At 44.8% G+C, this 22,778-nt stretch overlaps 1 protein-coding gene across 11 annotated transcripts in view; it reads left to right on the top strand.

The window, feature by feature from the left end:
- The first annotated feature begins 29 nt into the window (after positions 1 to 29).
- The window catches only part of Atxn1 (ataxin 1), a 395,773-nt gene continuing 373,024 nt past the window's right edge, over positions 30 to 22,778 (top strand). For 8 of the 11 annotated variants that reach the window (XM_040755911.1, XM_040755914.1, XM_013110596.3 and 5 more), the window contains exons 1-2: positions 30 to 224; positions 8,193 to 8,314. The gene's annotated coding sequence lies outside the window, so the exon portion shown is untranslated. Of the gene's footprint in view, positions 225 to 721; positions 826 to 1,372; positions 1,468 to 8,192; positions 8,315 to 22,778 lie in introns of those variants that run through there. The other 3 variants (XM_040755913.1, XM_040755912.1, XM_040755915.1) reach the window with 3 other exon arrangements.

Raw genomic sequence — 22,778 nt, 5'->3', positions numbered from 1 at the left:
AGGAGGGAGGGGAGGGGGGGAGGAGGAGGAGGAGGAGAGAGCAGAGTATACCGCAGACATCATTTCTACTACAGTGGCGGAGCCGTACAGGACCTGTTTCACTGCAGGGGGATCCAAAACAAGCCCTGTGGAGCCGCAGCTAGAGCTACAGCAGCCGCAGGACACTGTGTCTCTCCCTCTGTCCCCCCTTCCCCACGCAACCCCAGATCCATTTACACTTTACAGTAAGTGGCTATTTTTTTTCCTCCTCTGATTCTTTCTCTCCCCCTCCCCCATCTCCCTCTCCCCCCGATTTAGATTAAAATCACCCCCTCCCTCACCCCAATCCTCCTCTCCGGAGAGGGGCCAAAGAACATCCAGCATACACCCCCCCTCCCCCAGTCTCAATGGGCTGTAAGGAAAACAGCTGGAAGAGGAGCGAAGGAAACCGACGCGTCGTGGTGTGTGTGTGTGTGTGTGTGTGTGTGTGTGTGTGTGTGTGTGTGTGTGTGTGTGTGTGCGCGCGTGCGTCTGTGTGAGTGTGTGTACATACACCCCTGCCAGGCTCCAGCCTCCGGGCTCGGGACCCTACTCTGGGCGCTGGAGCAGCAGCCAAGGGGAGCTGCCAGGGGCGGCCGGGTGGGCAGCCCCCAGGAGAGGGGGCGCGCCCGGGCAAGGGGCGCGGGTGGGGAAAGCGGCGGCGCCCGGCTCAGGCTGCTGGCCCGGCGGCGGCGAGAGCTGAGAGCCCTGTCCTCCTCCCTCCCGGTGGCGCAGGGGGAGGCGGCAGCAGCTGAGGGTCGCGCTGCCCTCTTCGCTCTTGCAAATTCTCCCTCCCGGGAGGGGGCGGTGAGCGCCGCGGGGACTCGAGGGAGGGAGGGCTGGGCTTCCCCGCCCGGGGTCGCCTAGCTTGTGAGAGGCGACCCCAAGACTGGGGTCTCCCCGCCCAGGCCAGCCTCTGGGGACCCGGGACTTTGCGCACGGCCTGGGGGGAGAGGAGAGGTGGCGGCGCGGAGGGCAGGGGCGCACAGGCTATCGGAGCGCAGCGGGAGTGGCGGCGGGGACCGGCCCTGGCTGCAGCCGCCGCCACCGCCGCCCTGTTGGTGCGGCCGCTTCCTGATCCAGAGCAGCCGCCGCCGCCACCGCTGCCGGAGCCGGGAGCCCGCGAGCGTATCAGCCCGGCCCGGCGTCCCCGCCGGCGCCCGAGGCAGCAGCCGAAGAGCTGCGGGCTCTGCCCTGCTCCGGGACTGCTCGGCTGCGCGGCGGCAGGGAGGGTGAATGAAGATGGGAGGAGGGGAAGGAGGAGGCGGCGGCGGAGGAGGCGCTGCGGGGATTGGGATGCGCCCCGGAGCCCCGCGGCTCGTTCACTCGGGGCCCGAGACGCCGCCACTGCCGTGGCTGCCGCCGCTACCGCCTCCTACGTGGTTGCAACAGAGCGCGCAGGCCGGTCCCGCAGGGGGCAGGGAAGGGGCCGGACGGGCGGAGCGAGAGGTGAGGCGGTGTCGGAGAGGAGGGAGTGAGTGCTTGTGAGTGTGTAGGTGTGTATGTACGCGTGTGTTTTCGCGCCGAGTAGGGGTCAGGGCCTTCGAGATGGGGAGGGGTCCCGCGGGGGTCCCTTGGCTGACTCTGCAGCGCCTCGACTTCTCCTTAGCCACCTCCTTCAACTCTGGCTTGTGCGCTTTCATTTTTATTTCAGACCACGTAGAGCTGACTGGAAGCGGTAAAATAATTCAGGTTTTCTAGAGAGATTGAGCAAGGACCTTAGTGGTGGGGGGTGGAAGTAGGATGGTGATCTAGACTCTGCCAGAAAAAAAAAATCAGGGTTTTAAGACGGTGGAGTTCAGTTCGATCCCGTGGCTATCCTGTTTTGGTGTGCTTTCTTTCTGTATAATCCTGCAGATAAGAGGGTAATATAAATACTTGGGAAGGTTGGGAAATTGCTGAAGAGTAGTAAGGGCGGAAAAAAAAGCCAGTCGGAAGCTGGTTATATAATGCTCTATGTGGCTAACAAGAAAGGCAAGCTATTTTTATTTTGTTTACCGTATGTTGTGCAGTAGGAACTCCTCCAAACTGGTTCTGTCCCCGAAGAGATTTCTTAGCTTCTCAGAGGGAGCCACAGGATACAATTAGTAAAATTAGAAGACCCCACACCACCTACAGAATAAAAAGTAGTGACTTAGAGTAGAGTTCTCACCCTTGCATGCAGGGGAATGTGTGTGTGCAATATGTTTCCCTGTAGCAACCTACTAGTCTCATCTAAATGACATTTCTGTTTTATAATGCAAGCTCCTCTTAATATTTAAACATCATTGCTATAGGTCGTACACCACAAGGTAGTTACATGCTGGTTATTTTTAGGCACAGCTGGTTACTTTTCAGTAGTGTTTGTAAAGCTATGTCTATTTGGTTTTCTGACTAGCCCGGCAGTTCCTAGAAGTCCTAAATGAAACCCACCCTCTGGTTTTTCGATGGTGGGTAGGTAGCTAAGAAAGCTTGATAGGCGAGAGTTTATTTTTATTTTATTTTTGAATGAAGTTTATGCCAGTGGAAGCTAGAGGTAGCCACCAAAGAGAAGAAAGGCGTGCGCAAGAACTCTTGGGAAGGGATTGCACCACAACAGTTTAGCTGTGGCATTTAATCTCCTCTGATTGTCCTCTAACTGGCCATACATCAGTCAATATTTTAGCAGCTTTGCAAATAAATGGGCTTGAATGGCCCCTTCCACAGGAGACTGAAAAGTCTCCTGCCTGTCTTCCTCTCTCATCATTCAGATACTGTCAGTGGTGTTAGTTTTCTGTACACTTACTCCGGCCCTGATCACTCATGTAATTAGATCAGGCTGCCATGGCAACAGACAGTGTTTCTTGGTTCATTCAGGTGGGTTTGCCTGAACTACTCCAAGTGCTTTATGCACAGTATTTGAGCTGCCCGAACCAGAGAGGAGAGAGCCTTCGCCATTTCAATTGCATCTTCTTTCAGTCATCTGAACAGGAGACTGAATGAGGCTTCTAGCTACTCTGCTTCTCTAAAGGAAACCAGCCCACTGTTCCTACTGGGTACAATATGTAAATGTATCTCCCCAGACAGTAAAAGGAGCTTGACAATCCTTCTGGTGTTTATTGTGAGCAGATCAACAAGTATTTGATACTTTCTAGAAACCTTTCAGAGCTCACTGAAGCAACTTTTCTTTTGCATTCTAGAGCCTTTGGCCTTGCAGGCACTTAACCCTTTCAAGTGTGAGAGAAGAGCACACCCATGCTTTAGGACTGAAATTGCTGACAGTGTTGGCTGGCTTTCTAGGTAGTTTTTTAAGAGGAGCTGGCTTCTTGGGAAAGCATATTCCCACTGTCACATTTTAAAACTTCACAGCCCACATTATAAAAGGGGACACTGATAGTAGGCAGGCATTCTGATGTTATTTTTCTGAATTTGGATCTGTTGCTCCTGATCCGATGATCTTCAGTAGCAACTGAAGATATTTTTTGCAGCTAAGTTATGGATGCTACAAGCTAGTATAATACATGGAGTTTTGCACAGTAAACAGTGTATATTGTATTTTAGGATGTAATTTAATAAACATCTAGAGAGCTGCAGGCCAGTGTTTGCATTCCGGTATCACCTTAAGCTTGTTAAGGCCAGAAAAAAATATATTATGAAAGAAAAGTAGCTTTAGTTCCTGGAGTCCGGTACTGTCCAAATGAAGGGAATGTTTTAATAACTTTGAGTATGTCGTGATTTAGTTGTGACTCTGCCAGTCAGTTTATAGTTTTAAAGCCATGTAGCTAAATCAGTTAAAATAGAAGAAAGACACACAGAGATAATACACACACACACACACACACACACACACACACTTTCACACACACCACTTCCCCTGGGCCAGGATTGGGAAAGTTGCTTATTTCTCATCACAGGGGGTTTATGAGTTTCCCCTGGTTACCAAGTTTATGTGGTTGCTACATTATTGTGGCCTGGTCCACTGAAGCATTACTATGGTTAAAGCAAGCTATTATTTCTGAGAGGTAAATTCATGTGAAGCCATGATCTAAAATAGAGGACAGAAGTTTTAAGTTTTACACACGCCTTGGAGGTCCTCCATTCTATTTTACAGCAGACAGGGAATGTCTTTCCTTGCAATTAAATGTGTACTTGTATTTTTCAGTGTACAAATGAACACTTGCTAAAATAAATGAGATGTGTCTGTGCTTGATTGAGAACTAGGAAAGGCATCACTCCCACTCCCCCTCAATTTCGTTTTAAGAGGGTTTGGCCAGCAGTGTATTTAGTTAGAAGTGGCCTAGAGAGACTTCAGGCCTCTCAGTTGGCTTTGATTGAAAGATAAAAGAAAAACTCTTGAACAATCAGATTACAAATCAAATGGCTGAAGATAGTCAAAAGTTTCCACTGTCCAGAATCCCAGTGTCAATGTGAAGAGATTACTAAAATGTTAGTCAATACTTTATGGCTCCCAGGTTTTCTAGTCATTAGAGTTGCGGGATTCACATTCCTTCTGTATATGTGACCTTGTTTTCTCTCCCATCCCGAAATGTCAAGAGGATTTTGCTCCTGCACATACCTTGGACAACAGCATCTACTGACTGATAGACTGTAGCAGTTCACTGTGCTTCCTATTAGGAATCAGTCAATAAATACACTTTCCTAAAAGCCAGAGCTCATGCAAGCAGGCGAATGTAGGAGTGAATGTTGATTTCTTTGAACTGTAGTCATCTGAAGGCAACACGTAATTTACACTCCAAAAAGCTTAAATACTTGCAGATGAAAAGAACCTTCTCATGATGCAGTCTGTCATTTTCAGGGGGCTGGGTTTGACTGATTTCCAGGCTCTGTATTTTCAGAGTAACACGCAACTCTGAACTATAGGCTTCTGAGAGAGAGAGAGAGAGAGAGAGAGAGAGAGAGAGAGAGAGAGAGAGAGAGAGGTTTGTGAAACTTACAAGAACAGATTTCGATCCTGTTGGTTATACTTCCAACCTGAGAACAGAAGCAGCCCTTCTTATTTTGTTACATGTGTGTTTAAAACAACAAATTATGGAAATGGCAATAGATGCCACAATTTCTGCCCAAGGATTAGCATATAGTTTTTCTTTTGTTTGTTGTTTAAGATTTGAATTTCTGACTCATCAGTAATACTATTTTTGTTGCATTTAATTTAGTTTAGTAAAATAAATTTACTCATTCCAATTTTCTGTGAGCAGTAACATGATGATGCGTATATAGGATGCTAGCTTTACATAATTGAAAAATATTGGCTGAAAGAGTTATAATTGTATTGAGGCTTTTAAAAAAATAAGTACATAAAATTGCAGTAGAAAAGGAATGCTGTGTGGTAATTTGTCTTTATTTGTGGAAATGGCATTTTTATTTTCTTTTCCCAATTTTTATAAGTATTTATTACTTTAATCGGTGCAATGGAATATTTTATAGTCTTTTAAAACCTGAACTGTTTAGGATAATTTGCTATTAATGCTTATGCTCCCTGTTACTCCTGTTCCACATGAACTAGAATATGTTTATAACTATTATAGACAAACAAAACAACTCACTTTCCCTTTTGTTTGGCAGATTTGACATTAGCAGACATGTTTCATTGATTTTTCTTTAATTCTTAATGCATACCATTTGTAGAGTAATGAAAGTGCAATGATAATTGCCATCATGAAACAAAAAATGTATTCTCCTTGAAAATCTTTCTAGAAAACTCATGGTGTAATTAGACCTGGGCCTTGGAGGGTAGGTGTTTGCCTGATTGCAGGGCATCATTTGGTTTGGTCTCAGAAGGGCTCACCCTGCTTCCGCCGAAGTGCCCTTTAAGCATGACAGGGTTAGAGTGATGTATTTATCAGGTATTTTTAGTGGTGATTACAGCTGCCAACCTGTAAGCATGTGTACTTCTTAGAGAAACAGAAAGCATTTTCTTGCCACTGTGTGGATGGTAAACCTTTTCTCTTTGTGCCCTTGGCCCTGGTCCTGACCCTCTTGGTTTTTGTATACCATCACATTTTTAGTTATTTAAGCCATCTTGCTTGGTAATCTTCCACCGTTAGTAGCATCATGTTTCTCTGGTGTATGCTTTTGAAATATTAAAGATTTCAATTTTAGTGTGTGTCATTGTATGCTATGTTCCATCATTTACTGTCTTGCTTATTACTTGTGTGTTTTTATAGTGAGTTCGTGTGGCCTTGATTTTATCCTCATGTTCTCTCCTTTGATGGGATACACAAGTAAATAACTCTTTATTACCCTGGCTAGGGTAGCAGGACAAATGCTGTTTGAAAGAAGGAAGCATGCCAGTGCTAGAGTAAATTAATATTTGACAGCATTTGCATCATATTTGACTGTTCTGTGCACTTCAGCAGAGTAGGAGGAGACTGTAATTTGGACTCTAGCAACCCTTATCTGCCGGGCGATGTGTAAACAGGGCCCTGTGTTCACGCAAATCCATATACAAGCATACTCAAGTCCCCTGTACCTGTAGCTTCTGAGAAAGTGATAAAAAATCACGGCTTCCTTTGCCCTTAAAGTAATGCTGCACTAAGAAGAAATAGAATTTTGTGAACTCCTGTTGAACTCAGGCATCGTTTGTAGCCCAACAACCTTCATGGGGGAAAGATGGTGTCTTACATCCTTTTTGCAAGAACATTATAGTCCATTTCAGCTTTTCTCTCTATACACAGATTACACACGGGGAACCTGAAGTCTGTTTATAAAAACGACTTCTTTTGCAGAGCAGTCCGGGGCATGTAATAGATGCTTAGATAAATTGGTGGTGAATGAATTCGTTAGAAGGAAGGATACTTTGGCTACTATTCATTACTTTGCAAAGTGCTGGAAAGAAATGGAAGTTATTTTCCTTTCCAGCTGGGCTGTGCTCTTAAAAATAGCGAGTGTGTATGGTTGAAAATAATTATGACTACTGAGATGAGTTGCCATGTACCCATGGATAATTGGCTTCCTTACCTGTTTACAGATTACTCACATTGGAGATCACATTCGTAGTTCCAGAATAGTTTCTTTCTGACACCCAATATAATTCTGGGCCTTCTCCTTCCTACTGTTACCTGGCGTGAGCTTAGGAAATCCAGACTAAATTTAAAATCAGTCTAAACACACATGCAGCTCAACTCCAGTGATCTGACTTAAAACCAGTTCAGCATTCATTTAGTCTAGGGGATATTTTTTTAAACCCCAACAGCATGGCTAGTTCTTTTAGTTTAATCTGGTTAATTGGGTATCCCCAACACTTACGTATATAATTTTAATGGTTATTGGTTCAAGCTCTCTATTTCTCCTGTTTCTGTGCATACATCTTTAATTTACAAAATTTTTTCAAATGCACCAATATTCCTGAAGATTCATTCATTTCTTCTTTCATTTATCCATTCACAAAAGTCATCATATAGTAGGTAACTGTTGAATTTAGTGTCTTTTCAATAGTTAGATGATTTCAAACTTAGGATTGGGCATGCACCTCAGTTAGTAAGAGTGCTTATCTGCCCTGCACAGTGCTGTAAGTTGGATGCCTAAGCATTGTGTAAACCAGGCGTGGTGGCATATGCCTGTATTCCCAGTACTTGTGAGTTGAAGGCAAGGAGATCTGAAGTTCAGGGTCATCCTCAGCAACATAGCAAGTTTGGGATCAGCTTGGGCTACATGAGACCTTTTCTCAAAATGCAACCTTATTCCTCCCCCACCCAGCATTTGATTTTTTTCCACTCACTTTTGGACTAGTATGCTAATAGTGGTGTTCTGTCATGATCATCTTTATAGTTGCATGTGGATAGATAATATATACTCAATTAAAATTAGACTTTTGGCCCAATTGCTGTTCCTTCCATGCCCATTTGTACTTGATGCAGTTTGTGATGAGTGACATGTGGTTATTTATTGAGTGCTTGAGGAAAATGACAGTGACTGTCTCAAACATGGAGACTAAGGTTTTCATTTGGCTGAAGAGATGGCCTAGATTTCATGTGCTGGCTCCCCTGAGTCCTGTGGAATAAAAGCAGACCTGTCAAGAACTGGCTACTGTCTGTGTAACTCTTTTATAACAAAAGTCATAATTTTGTTTTTAAGAGTTGTCTTTCTGTGCCTACATATTGAGGTAGACCTCTTTTTAAAGCAGTTTATTTTTTTTTCTGTTTGTTATTGGTCTTTCATCTTGGATTTCTTCTCCTGCGCTTTCTGGACCACTATAGAAGCATCCTGCATCCTGCAACAAGTCACCAGGGTAGTCCCTTCAAGCTGCAGATCCGTCTGTCATCCTCGTCCAACTGTCTCCTCCTCTACTCCCTCTGTAGGGAAGCGCATCATATGCCAGGTGAGAGTGTTACAATGTTTTCTATCTGAGGATAAGTCTGACTTGGAATGGTTGCTCACCAGCCATGTGCTCTGTTAATCGTGAAATTTCATTTTCTTCACAACTAGAATATATGGGAAATTGCCCAGTGTGTGTGTGTGTGTGTGTGTGTGTGTGTGTGTGTGTGTGTGTGTGTGTGTGTGTGTGTGTGTGCAAAACTTGGATGATAGCATCTATGGTTCTATTTGGTTCATGAAGAAACCTGCACTGAATTTGTGATGATCGGTGATTTGCTGCCTGGAGCTTGTGCCTGATCTCTTTAGTTTTCACTTTTCCTTAAGTCAGTTAAGAACACTAAGCTGCTGTCTCCCCTGAGTCGTGATTCTCCTGTAGTACGATACGTTTGAAGGGAAACAGAGAACTGTTTGTTGGGTCAGTGGCAGGCAGGAGTTGTTGAATCTTGAGTCTCTTTGTGTCTGTTTGGATTTTACAACTTCCTGATTTCCTCACATACAGTAAATTTTTCTGGCTGAGCGAGTCTCGAAACAGTGTGTAAGCAATGCCTTTGACTCATGGTTCTGTTAAAGAGCAGACAGGAGGCCACTGCCCTTCTGTGAAATCCGGAGAGAATGGAATTCAGCTAGGACTTGGGTCGGAAAGGGCTAGGGGACACTAGCAGGGAGGGTGGTTGTGAAATAGAAAAGAGAGGCTCCATTTCCAGCTGCCTTGTGTGTAGATCTGCTTGAAGCCGTGAAGCCAGACAATACCAGAAGTTCCAAAGGCCGGCAAGGCAGCAGGCTCACCCAGAGAGTTTCAAACAGAATTTGGGGCTCCACCCTAGACCTCCTGAAGGAGAATGTTCCCTGCTGGTCTCTTGGAATGAAGGAAGTGTTTCTGGAACTTTCCTGTTTCCTTTCTTGGTAAGAAGCAAAAGGCGCTTTTACCAAACCACATACCCCAAGTCGAAGCCATCAAAATCCATTCATCAAGAGGTAGACCCTGGATTTACCAAAAGTGTTCATTAAAAAAAAATGACCCAGTGGAGCTGGGCATGGTGGCTCATGTCTGTCATCATAGCACTTGATAGGGAGAGCTGGGGTGGAAGGAGGATTGCCCAGAGTTTGAGCTATGTAGTGAGTTCCAGAGCAGCTTGGGCTGCAGCCTGAAACCCTTCTCAAAAAGCAAAACAAAATAAAACTCCCAAGAAAATTCACCTGTTTTTTGTGTTTACACCTCAGAACCAGTTTATTTTAAGCAAAGTGCAAACTTCCATGGTCTCTGAGATAATAGCCTGAAGCTCTGACACTAACCAGCAAATTTGGACTTCAAATCTCAAGATGCTTTCTGATCATGCACGTGCCCCTATCCTGTTCATGTCTCTGCTTCTTCTTGAAAGATGGAGACAACAGAGGATGCTGTGAAGATGGGATGAAAAATGTGCCTGGCATATGGCTTATGACCTGTTCACATAAACTATCATTGTTAGCATATAGCTTATCTCTAGACAGGTGATTATAATGGTCTTGTTTTTCCATGGCTGCTCCTGGACCATACATGACTAGGAACAAGTCAATATACCTAGACCTTGGCCTTTGGACCAACCCTGTAGGCATTTGTGGCTCTATAAAGCCAATAAGGGTTCTATTTATTTTTCTGAATTTTAAATTCTGAACTTAGGCTAACTCTTACTGTGGTAGGATATACTAATGAATAGCATGCATAAATGGAGTTATTTGTAGTTTGAATTAAAAGAAAAGACCTGACTAACAGTTATGTTTAAGCTTTAGAAGTTTTGGAATATAGCTCAATGGGAGAGCACTTGCCTAGCGTGTGTGAAGCCCTGGGTTCAATTCTCAAGAGAGACAGAAAGAGAGAAAGAATTTCAGAGTCCTCTGCGGGGCAAAGCAGAGAATGGAGGGGGTTACCACACCACAGGGATTATATTCTTGTGAATTATGCAAATGGCTCTCTATTTTATTAGCTGTGAATTTGAGAGTCTCTGTTGAAATGGAAGTAGAATGATGTGTAGCTACTGCAAGGGCAAGCCTCTTGAGATCTGCAGGTGTCTGATAATGGGGAGGGTGGGGCGGTGTATTGTTCCTTTCCCTCTTTAGGGGGAACCTGTTTAATATATGTAGTTTGCCAGGCAGACAATCCTCACATTGACCTTTTAGGAGACATGGTTCAGGTGCATGTGGGGTGAGGTGTTCTTTTCTTTTTAAAATCTCTGGTATTTGAAGAGAGTCATTATCTATAACACAACAATCTCAAGAATTTTCTTGCGAACAAGACAGGCTTCCAGGAGTCTTGGGCAGCATGGCCTGCTTATTGAGACGCAGGGGTTTCTGGCCTCATACTCAAGTGTTGTGGATACTCATGGTCTCATTGAAAAATACTGCAGTGTCATCTTCAACATTAGGCCACTGATATTTCCTGTGATTGTATAGAAAAGAAATGTACATGCATTATCTAAACATTTTGCATACATAATGGCCTCATTATGGTCCTCACATTTGATGGCTGTACGTGGGCTGGGAGAGAGTATCATGTTGTACTCTGATACATTCCAGTTACTCATTTAAATGAGAGTCTGGGTTATTATTTCTGGCTCTTGTTATTTTATAAATATGATGCAGCTAAGCAAGTTATGACCTAACTTATTCACAGTTACTATCTATGTAAAGAAGTGATTCATTCATACATTCATTTTGTATTTTTTTAAACTACTTCATGGTGCTGTGGACATGAGAGTGAGTAACAGCTACCGGAGATTATACATTCTTCGTGACCAGGCAGGAGACAGAAGGGATGCACTGACATAGCCCACAAAGCTGAATGGTTGGGTTGTGCTTAGAGAGGGGTACATTCTGACCTGACCCGGAAGGAATTCAAAAGGGTGGTGGGAGTTCAGGAAAGGCTGTGAGGAGGAGGAGGATCATGTGACTTGGTCTCTGAAGGCTGGATTGCACTTCTGTGGGAAGAGATGGAGAGAGACAGGGGGAGGTCTTGCAAGTGGCTGGGACAGCAAGCTAATGTTTGCTTGTATGCAGTATGTAGGCTGGGCAACTGTGGCTGGAGGTGGGGTGCTTCTGGGTCTCAGAAGTCAGGAAGACCAGCGGGGGTATGGGAATAGCTGAGAGGCCAGTCCGAAGAGCAGCCTGTAAGCATCCCTGGCAAGAAAAGGTCTTTGAATTGGGCCTTTGGAGTCTTGCACTGGGGACACACAAAAGGCATGACTAAATCTAAGGATGCAGGAATCAGCATTGGACGTATAGGGAGAAGGTAAGAGGTGGCAAGAGGGGGAGCTTGATTGGTGGCATGGTGCAGCCTTTGTTTGCCAGTTCTTCCAAAGTCGGGGTGGCAGGAGGGACTGGGTTGATGCAGGGGGAGACTTGTGGAGAGGGGGATTCTGCTGTTAGAGCTCTGGAGCCCTAGAAAGTCAGTGTTCAACTGAATGCCATGAAATCTTGTTGAAACAGTTATTCCTTTATAAAATAGGAACTTGAGCTAATTTTAGCTAGCTCTAATATGCGTGTGTATGAAAGCGAATGCCGCTTTTGACACTCAGCCCGTGCAGTGTCTCTTTCCACTTAAAACAAATGCTTCTTTGACGTGCCTCCAAGCGCTTCTCTGAAGACTTTGGATGGTGCCCCTGCCCCTACTAGCAACAATTTCAGCATTTCTTTGATCTTTTCTACTGTTGATTGATTCTTCTCATGTGACAGGCGTGAATCTCATTGTGTCAGCCACTTAACAACTTAGCCATTGTTCATTTGTGGCAATTCAGTTACTGTACTTTTGATAAATAATATTAGCATATTAACATGGGTGTGCTTCATAGCTTGTGAAGATTTCCCATATGCTTTCTATAGTAAATGTGAGTAAATATATATGTGTGTGTGTGTGTGTGTGTGTGTGTGTGTGTATGGAGAGAGAGACAGACAGACAGACAAACAGAGATAGAGACAGAAAAAGAGAGGCATGGATTTTTATATATGAAAATCCTAAGATGCCAGACACAACTCTTTAACAAATTGGCTTCTCACTTAATACCCTATAGAAGACAAAGAAATACAGAATTGAGCTGAGCATGGTTGTGTTTTTGAACTATAGGCCTAGCACTTAGGAGCCAGAAGCAGGCAGGTCAGGAGTTCAAGGCCAGCCTCAGCTACTGTAAGTTTGGGGGGAGGGGATTACCCTAAAAGTCCATGGCACACAGTGCAGGGGACCAGTGGAAGTTATCTTAGTGTTAATGAGCAGTCTATTTACATAAAATTATGGAAAACCTGAGGATTGTTTCAAGTTCTTGTTTTGTTTTTTTTTGTCTGAATTGTTTACATGAACTCTTCAAATTGCTCTCAAGTGACTAAGAATGAAAACATTAAATACATAACTAGTAATATTAAAAGCATGAGGTTCTGTGCATGTCTGTGTGTGTTCAGGTGCACATGTATGCTTTTGATGTACAGAGGGTAGATGTCAACCTCAGCTGTCCTTCCTTGGGTGCCATCCGTCTTGTTCATTGAGGCTGGCTGGTCTGTGAGCCCCAGGATCCTTCTGCTGTGACTTCTCCACTGCTGGGGTTACAGGTATGAGCCACCACACCTGGCTTGTTCACACATGTTCTGGCGATCAAAGCTCAGGTCCATGCACTTGCTTTACTGACTGAGCTGTCTCCTTAGCCTGCCTGGAGACCTTTAATTAGCATCCAGGGTGCAAGCTGAGACCCTAACAGGAAAACAGTGATAAGTAGTTTACAGTTGTTTTTTTTTTTAAACATGAAGCCATTTAATCTTTATTGCATTCGTAACTGGTAGACACTGTGGTTGTACCTATGCTGTACATGTAGACACTGTGGCACTACCGTGGGTAAGTAACTTGCCTACTTTTGCCAGGAGTTAAGTGACCTTAGCCTGGACTCCACACTGTGGCTCTAGATTTTCCTCAAGCCCGAGTCCTGTCTATATTAAGAAGCTCACACGTGGGCAACGAAGGCAAAGACTGCCAGGAATGATAAAGGAGCTGTAACTCAGACACAGTGTATGCTCAGAACTGGAGACCAGGGACTATTCTGAGGCTCTGAGCTTCCCATTTCCACGCCTGTCCCCTGTGATCAGAGGCTCCCATGCGCTCCTGATTCAGGCTGTCTTTGTAACATATCTTCCTTTTCTTCCCCATGTGCCCTGAGGTTCCTACGCACTTTCGATAATTATTAATTGAAGAAAATGATGACAGTGGCACTCTGCTTATCTGCTGTGGGGGACTGGCTTAAGTTGGCTCCAGATGTTGTTCGACCCCGAGTTCCAGGTTGCCGCTGAACTTTTGACTCCGAGAACTTCACTGGGTCATTGCTCAGTTACACGACTTGGCAGATAGGAGCGATTTCTCTCTCCAGTGTGATAGGTGGTGCAGCGTCACGTCACTTGGGGCACGTTCTAAGTACAAAACATGCAGCCAGAAGTGGTCATCTGTGGATGACCTCCCCGGGGCTCTCCTTGTCGGCATCGGCTAGTGACTCTTAGCTAGTTTGTGTCCAGGTGATGGTGACATGTTGGCAGCCTGAGTGTTGTTTGGACGTTGGGTGAGATTTACCATGGATTCCTTTTTTTTTTCTGCCGTGGCAGGGCCTCTCCCTTTACGAGCGTGTGGAGGAGGAAAGGGCTTGAGAGTGACTGCTGATGAGTTTGGCTGTCAGCTCCGCCCTCCATCACAGCTGTAATCGGGCACCGAGCATTTTTATTTACAGATTACGAGGCTCGGAGTCTGACATATGACTAGCTGGGAAGCTCCTCCCCAGAACAGTTGTATGTCATCTGCTTCAGAGGACTAATTGCTTGGCAAATCCCCTTCGGTGATTTCCTCTATTTGCTGATGAGTTACTTAACAGAGATGGGCTTGCGGAGTAGACCGTGGAGTCGACATTGCGCTCGAGTAGCTCGACCGCCGAAGGCCCGGGGGATATGCCTTTCGAATTCTGTTTGGCTTTCCTAAAGAAACACTGAAACCATTATATGGCCTGTTAATATTTCACTCAATACTAGGTTAAACTTGCGGGCAGCGTTCTGTTTTCCAAAAGGAATCAAAACCAGGCCCCCTTTCTTCAAATATGCCCCTGTGCATTAGAAAATTATTAAAAAGGAATTTAATATTTATAGAATGTTTAATGTTGTTTTAAAAATACGACTTGAAGAGGAGTAGCTTTCCAACACATAGCATTAGGGCAGGGGGGCACGGGTGGGGGGTGGGGGTGGGAGCATTGGGAGAAATCTGTTCAACTGCTAGCCTGGAGCCCCTGTCTCTGTTTTGCTTTATTGCTAACTCAGAGAGAAGGCTTCCCTGTAAACCTCACTGGATCTCAGCTTCCCTGTCTATGAGAAACTGAAAGAAATAATATCATGGGCTTTTTCCTTTGCTGATCTTGTGATTGTGTGTGTGTGTGATTGTGTGTGTGTGTGTAGGTCAGAGGTCAATATCCAGTGTCTTTTCATATTGTTTACCATCTTAATTCTTTTACCCATTAGCTACATTAGCTGACCAGCAAGCTTTGGGGATCTCTCTCTCTCTCTCTCTCTCTCTCTCTCTCTCTCTCTCTCTCTCTCTCTCTCTCTCTCTCTCTCTCTCTCTCACACACACACACACACATACACACCCGGTCAGCTCTAGAGATATACCACAATGTCCAGATTTTTTTGTTTTTGTTTGTTTGTTTTTAATGTAGGTGATGAAGACCCAAACTCAGGCCCTCAAGCTTGTGCCTCAGGCACTGTACTGATGAGCTATCTCTCTCCTCAGCCAAGTTCTGTGATTTTTATTATAACTCTCCTCACCTCCCCTAAGACCCTTGCTTCTGTCAACCATCATTTGCTGTTGTTTGACTTTGTTAGGTTTGGCATTTAATTAAAGTTTATATTTTAGCTAATATTATGTCATTATTTAGAGAGTAAGTCATAAGTGGTACCGACAATCATTTATCACCACATCTATATTAGTTCATACAGCAGTAGCTTCCTTGGTGTTTCCAACTGTTCTTGCTGTCATTCCCCCCAAACAAGAGCCCTCTCAGGAGGTGGAATGTGTTACAACTAGAAGGAATCTTCCAGCTAATTGTGGCATTATTTCTTGCAAGAGGCACACTGGAACTCAGTTCTGAACATCAATATCTAGGGCCATACCCTGCTTCTCATTTATGAGTAGACATTTTTTTTACATCATTTGGTTTTACCTGCAGGTGCAGGTGGGAGTCCCCAGGTAATTCTTTTACTCTTCTGCCTCCCCTCCTCCAATTACCTTGGGCAATGCAACCTTGCCTTTTTAGTTCATTTATAAGCAGCTCATGCAGATGCTTTGAGATGTATCGCAATTATTAATAGTTTCTTTAGGCAGTGGCTGAGTGCAAATGGAAGAGGGTGACATTTGGGAGCTTTTTGAATACCTGCCTCTCTGTGAGGGGAAGCTGAGTCTTTGTGTTTTGACTGGAGCTCTGTGGTTTTATGGCCCTGCCCACATCTCTTAAATCTGTGACCCCCTAATTCCTCAATGCCTGTCTCAGGGGATTGTTGGCATGACAATCATGATGTCTTAGTTAGGGTTTTTATTGCTGTGATAAAACATCATGACACAACTTGGGGAGGAAAAAGTTATGTTACTCACAACTCTCAGGTCATGTATTCCATCACTGAGGGAAGTCAGGGCAGGAATTCAAGGCAGTACCTTGGAGGCAGGAACTGAAGTAGAGACTATGGAGGATTGGTGCTTACTGGCTTGCTCCCCATGGCTTACTCATACTGGGTTTTTCCTTTGTTTGTTTTTGCACCCAAACCACCAACCCAAGGGTGCACCATTCACAGTGAGTTGGGCTCTCCCTTACCAATCACCAGTCAAGAAAATGTGCCACAGGCCAATCCAGTGGGTACATTTTCTCAGTTGAAGATACCTCTTCTTAAATGACTCTAGCTTGTGTCAAGCTGACAGAAAAACCAACCAGGACACATACCCTGGCCATCTCACCTCATAGGGAGGAATCTCATGCTTATAAAAATAAAAAAGGCGCAGCGTTTTAGAGGTGAGGGAAGAAAACAGAAGCAGAGGCAACAGTGTTTCAGGGGTATGATTCCTATTTGAGGCAGGGTATGATTCCTAATTGAGGACAGGGTATGATTCCTATTTGAGGACAGGGTATGATTCCTAATTGAGGCAGGGTATGATTCCTAATTGAATCTTTGAAACTTGGGGAGGACCAGACTCACTTCTCTTGTATGGAAGTGATGTCCTCAGCAGGTGGGACTGCCCTGAGGAAGAGTATCTGCCTCCCCTTGAGGGATGGAACCCCCCTGTCAGCTGGATAGGGTACCAGCATGACTTTTGTGGATCCCTCCACTCAAGTACTTAAAATCATGTTCACCTTGTTAATTACTTTGTGTATTGTGTGTGTATGTGTATATGTATAGGTGTGAGGAGTATGTGCGTGTACTGTATGTATATTGTGTGTATGTGTGTATATGTGTGTATGTATATGTGTGTGTTATGTTGTGTATATGTGTGTTGTGCGTGTATGTGTGTGTGTGTCATGTGTGTTTGTGTGGTGTGTGTGTGTCATGTGTGTGTGTGTGTGTGTGTGTGTGTGTGTAGGTCTGAGGACACCTGACACGAGAAGGTTCTCTCATGTCACCATATAGGTTCTGGGTAGGGATCCGACTCTGATCTTAAGGCTTGCCAGCAAGCCACTTTACCTGCTGAGCCATTGGCTCCCTCCATTCCCTGTCTTCTAGATTTTGACAAAGTAAGATGAACTTGTTTTTAAAGTCTGATTTCCCCACTTACGTTAAACAGTCTCATTTGCTACCTAGACTATAAAATTGTCATCTCCTGAAATATGCAGCAGTCTATCAAATGGTTCTATGTGAAGTTACCTTTCACTGGGACACTTGACCTGTTTCTGTTGTTTCTTAGGATGAAGCCAAGATAGGTATCTTTGCCCACAGAAGTAGTTTTCACTCATCCAGAGGTTGACTGCTGAGTGAGAAGAGGTTTGTCCTGAATGCTTCCAGAATGTCTCCCGATTTATGTTGCTGCTAATGATGGAGAAACATGTCTTGCTTCAACGTGAGTCAGGGTGTGAGGTTCATCCATCTCATTTCTTTGGCAAGCTTAACTGGCCCCTGGGTTGTCAGATTTTCATTGCTTTGATCTCACTCCAGATAGCTCATCTCTGTGTTTATTTACTAATTGTTCTTCTTATAGTCAGTAGAGAGACTCTACGTGTGCTAATCTGTGAGAAAAAAAGGCCTTCCTGTGTTCTAGACAGTACTCTTGTTTTGTTTTGGAAAAGTCATATCTACTGTTCTACTGCACACCCCAATTTTTAAATTTCAGTGACAAGGAAAATAAGATAGGAGGGACATCAGAGCTCTGTCCCAGGCCAGCACAGCAATCTGGCTCTTCCAGGGACCTCTCTCTCTCTCTCTCTCTCTCTCTCTCTCTCTCTCTCTCTCTCTCTCTCTCTCTCTCTCTCTCTCTCCTTCCTGTTTCTCTTTGGAATGGTTTGCTGTTAAATACCCAATGCTGTATGGAGCCAAAGGCCCCCATATTCCTTCTCTTCCCACCTGTTATTCCTTCTTGACCCCTGCTCTAGACCACCATCCTGCACCATCCTGCATCCTTCTGTTCTGCATTGGGTCCTCCTGCTTTCTGTAGCTGACTTTATGTTTTCTGCCCTAGGAATGTGGGTGGAAGTACATCCACCCTCTTCTCCCATTTGGGCCTCAAGGGATGAGGCAGGAATGTCAAAGAATAAAAGCTGTCCAAGATGCTGGTTGATTGGAGACTTGACCTGCCTGATTGGGTCCATCTCCCCCACTAGGGGATAGACAACTCGGGTTGACTGTCATCCATGTTGGGACTTGGTGCATGAAGCTTCTTTCCCTCCCTGCCTGGTGTAGCTTTCCCTTGTAGATAGCTCTCTGGCAGGAAATGTTGGCAGCAGTTTCCTGGGTATCAAGTTAAGGGGAAAGTAAGTTTCAGGATCTGGATTTGGGCTTATGGCTCAGCCAGGCTGGAATGGATTGGCGTGCAACATGTCTACTGAGTGGACTTCCTACACAGACATTTTTCTTTCTGATGTTCAAGACAAAACCTGGGGCTGGAGTTGATCTTGAATGTAGCTCTGTATACAGAGGGTCAAGTGTATAACGCACATGCTACAAACTATGCTTTTCTCCCCACTTAAGTGCTTTTTGTTTTGTTTTCACAGGATTGTTCTGTACATTCCTGGCTGCTAACATTTAACTCCCAGTGATCCTCCTTCCTCTCTCCACCTCCCCAGTGCTCGGGCTTCAGGCATATATGTGCCATCATGTCTAACTGTATACATTCTTGTTCTAGTCCAAGCCAGTCCAACATTTCTGAATATTAGAAATCTGTTTGCATCTTTGTCTTTGCTGATGTTCTCCCTGTCCCTTGTCTAGGTTCCTAAAGCCACAGAATGAAGCTCAGCACCTCTGATCTGGATCCCTGACATGGGCTGTCCCTTGTCACTTCAGCTGGGATACCCATGTAGCTCTGTCTCAGTCATTGAGTGTTTCCCTTTCAGTGTTCTCTTGTGTTTGAGATTTTAAATTGTACCCAGTTCTTTAGAGCTAGCACCCCTTTGCTTCTGCCTGGCTAATTTTCCCATGTTCTTAAAATTTCAGTTTCCTGCCCCTTCCTGAGGGAGCCCTTGGGCTGCGCTAACTGAAGACTTCTTCAACTCTCACAGCCCCCTTCTTTTTCTGTAACACTTGTTTGTATGAGCTATGTGGCTCTGCCTGGCCTTGAACTCACATTGTGGACCTGGCTGGCTTTGAACATGTAGCAGTCTTCCTGCCTCAACCTCACAACCACTGAGGTTACACGTGTGAGGCATCACATCCACCACTTTTGTAGCGTTTTAAAAGCTTTTTTCCAGCTCAGAGATAGAAGGTTTTTCCTGCTGCCCTGTGCATGCAGCATGTACAAGTGCTTCCCTGTGACTGTGAGCCCTTCTATTCACACGGACCAAGGGGACAGAATTGTGACCTGGATCCACTCTATCTGAGATGGGCCACAGTGGAGGAAAGACGATGACATCTCTTAGAGTAACACTGGGCACCATGGTAGGAGGTGACAAAGCATTAAGAATGTGCAGAAGGCTGTGCTGAGGAGAAGGGAAGTATAAAGAAGGGCTCAGACTTCTGGAATTCCATTGCTCCCTGCAATAGAATGCTGGGTTTGCTCAGTTTTGAGTCTTTACAGTGCTATGCTCTCAACTCAGGAAAAGGAACTTTTTGAATGTCTAAAACTGTCTTTGTGCTGAGAACAAATTCCTGTTGAGTTTTGGATTCATAAAGGCACAACTGTTGTATTGGAGGATGGAATGGATGTGTGTGAGTAAGGTTCAGGTGTCTTAACATCAGTTCCCTGGTCTTTCTCAGCCTTCCTTACATGCTCCGAGGACCCCATCTGCCAACTCAGATGAATACTGGGCTTACATCTATCTGGTAGGGATAAGAATGCCTGCAGTCTGAGTCAGGTTGCTCAGGCTGCATGAAACATAGTGTGGAGTTGGGAGTCATGTGACAGAGATGGTGGCAATGAAGCAGTCCTGTGTGTGTGTGTGTGTGTGTATACATACATACATACATACATACATACATACATACATAAATACATACACTCAATAGAAGGATGATCAGAAGGTGGTATCTGGGCCTCTTCCACTAGGTGACCCAGCCACCTCTGCCTTGCATATGGCTTTGTCTAGGAGATATCCTGTTGGGGTGATGAAGACACCTTTGGCAGGCATTTGGTGTCCATTTCTAGTAGTTGGGGTGAGGTGCTATACACAGACAGCACATCAAATGGAAACGGAATTCTGATAGCAGGAACCAAGACTCTAGTCCCCTGGACCCCAAACAATCCCACAGAGATCCATGAGCCACCCTATCTTATTCTGTCCTGGGAGATACCAGTTGGGGCAGACAAAACTCAGTATGAATGCTCCAAATTCTCTTGTCATTTCTCAGGCCTCAGATCCAGTCTTCCCATGATGTCTCCTGGATTGCTGAACCCAGGGCATAGAGAAGTGTATATCAATATGGTGTTTTGTTGGGGGTTGCGATGCCTTTCACATAAGTGAAAGTGCTTCCTGCTGTCAATGTATCTTTGGTGCCTAACTCGATTCTTTTTAGAAGCTAGGTGGTGATTCATGCCTGTAATCCTAGCATACAGGAGGCTGAGGCAGGAGGATTGCAGTGAGTTCCAGGTCAGCCTGTGCTTAAGAGCCAGACCTTGTCTCAAAAATAGAAGTTGGAAGTTCAGCTCACTCCTGTCCTTCATATGTTCGCAGTCTCACAGTCTCATAAGATAGGTATAGAATTTCTGTGGCAACAGAAGCAAGGATGATCTCATTATTAACTTAGACATCGAATCAAGTATAGTGCTGCAGGAGGCTTGTGAGTTTTGAGGCCAGCCCTGGCTACGTAGGTAGGCCCTGTCTCAAAAATCAAAATCAAAACCAAAACACTAATTCTTTTTTTGCCTTCCACGAATGGGGGAGGGGCTTCTGAGGCCCCATCCATTCCTAAGGAGGGAGCTACTGATTGCTGGTAGAAGGTGGTCAAATTCTTCAGAGGTATAGATACTGGTAACTTGTCCATGCTCCAGTAAATAACCTCCACTTGACTGGTCACTGTGGTGATATTTTGTTTATGATCTAACAAATAAAGCTTGCCTGAAGGTCAGAGTGCAAAGCTAGCCACAGCCATAGAGGCCAGGCAGTGGTGGTACACACCTGTAATCCCAGCATTCGGGAGACAGAGGTAGATGGATCTCTGTTAGTTCAAGGTCATCCTGGGCTACACGAGACTGATCCAGTCCGAAAGAGAAACAGAGATCACACAAAGGTGTTCTCAGCACTTGGGATGCCACGCCTTTAATCTCAGCACTAGAGAGAAATATAAGGTGAGGTAGACAGAACCCGAGTGACCCAGAGGTTTGGTGGAGAGCAGTGCATTCTGAGGTTTGGTGGATCACCCCTTCGGTCTGAGGATTGGTAGAGGTGAGAACTCTCTAGTGGCTGGTCTCTTTGCTCCTCTGATCTTCAGCTTTAACCCCAGTGTCTGTCTCTGAGTTTTTATTAGTCATGCCACAAGTCATAAAACAAAACAAAAGACATGAAAGCAGAGGGGGATTTGTTGAGAAGAAGAAATGGGGTTGGCAGGAGCAAGAGGAAGGGGAGATGCTGCTAGGATGAGAATAACCAGATACGTCATATACATGAGACTGTCAAATGGCTTAAAACTTTGCTCCATAAGGAAATGTTGTAATGGTGTCAAGCACAAACTGTTGTTTTATTTTGGCTGTTGTGATCTACTTAAGCCTCTGCAACCCTTTGTCCTTTACTCTTCAAGAGGCACAGGTTGTATTCTCTTTCCATCTTGGAATCACCCAGATCAACAATACTATTTTGACAATCTTAATAAACATATAAAAGAAGAAAGACACTTTTCTCTCCTCCTGCATACCGTGTATCTGTTTCACCTGCAGTACAGATCGGCAAATGTGAGCTAGGAGCAGCATTAATAGGACAGAAAATATGTTTCTGAATGTGAGCTGGAAACTTGGGCCTCCCCAGACCAAAACTTTTCTTGCCTGCTCCAGACTAAGCCCTAGGAAGTTAGTTCATATCACATGTAAAGCAGAGAGGAAGGCGGCCAGTCTTTGGAAAGGAAGAATGAACACTGGCTGTTCACTGTGCTGTTGAGCAGAGAACATCATGTGACCTGAGTGGTTGAGACATTTCCTTTGACTGATGCGCTGAATGGAGACTCTTTACCCTAAAGTCTTAGAAAACTATTTCATCATCATCATCATCATCATCCACCGTCATCATCACCACAACCACCATCATCATCATCACTTAAAGCTTCCCATTTTAAGTGTCCAAGGTCTTTAAAGATGTCAGTGGCATGAAATCCCTATGCTTCCTTCTTCTCTTGTAGAATCAGAACTACTGCTATCTCTTACTTTACTCCGAGATTCTGATTGAGAAACTCCAACCTTAAAACCCACAGCTATGCACACTTATTATGGTGGCTGGTGTTCCATGTGTCTGCCTTCCTTGATTATAATATGTCACATGAATCCTAGTACCATGGATAAATTACTCCAGTGGGCAGTTAGGATGACTCCTTGCACAGAGTATAGCCATTATCCAAAAGATAGCGACAACAGCAGTCCTAGCAGTTCTGATGCCCGTTGATGGGGCCCCAGGGGTGTGACAGTTCACCTTCATTGTTACTTGACTGGATTTAGAATCCTGTAGGTAACAATTCTGGGAGTCTGCAGAGAGGATTAATTGAGGAGGAAGGACCCACGTGGCATACAGTGGCACCATCCTACAGGATAGTTCCATGACTGACTACAAAGGAACCAAAGAGAAAACCATCACAATGCTTTGTGGCCTTCTCTC

The sequence above is a fragment of the Mesocricetus auratus genome, unplaced genomic scaffold, assembly GCF_017639785.1.
Source record: "Mesocricetus auratus isolate SY011 unplaced genomic scaffold, BCM_Maur_2.0 Super-Scaffold_100013, whole genome shotgun sequence".
Taxonomy (NCBI): Eukaryota; Metazoa; Chordata; class Mammalia; order Rodentia; family Cricetidae; genus Mesocricetus; species Mesocricetus auratus.
This window is presented reverse-complemented; position numbering and strand designations above follow the sequence as displayed.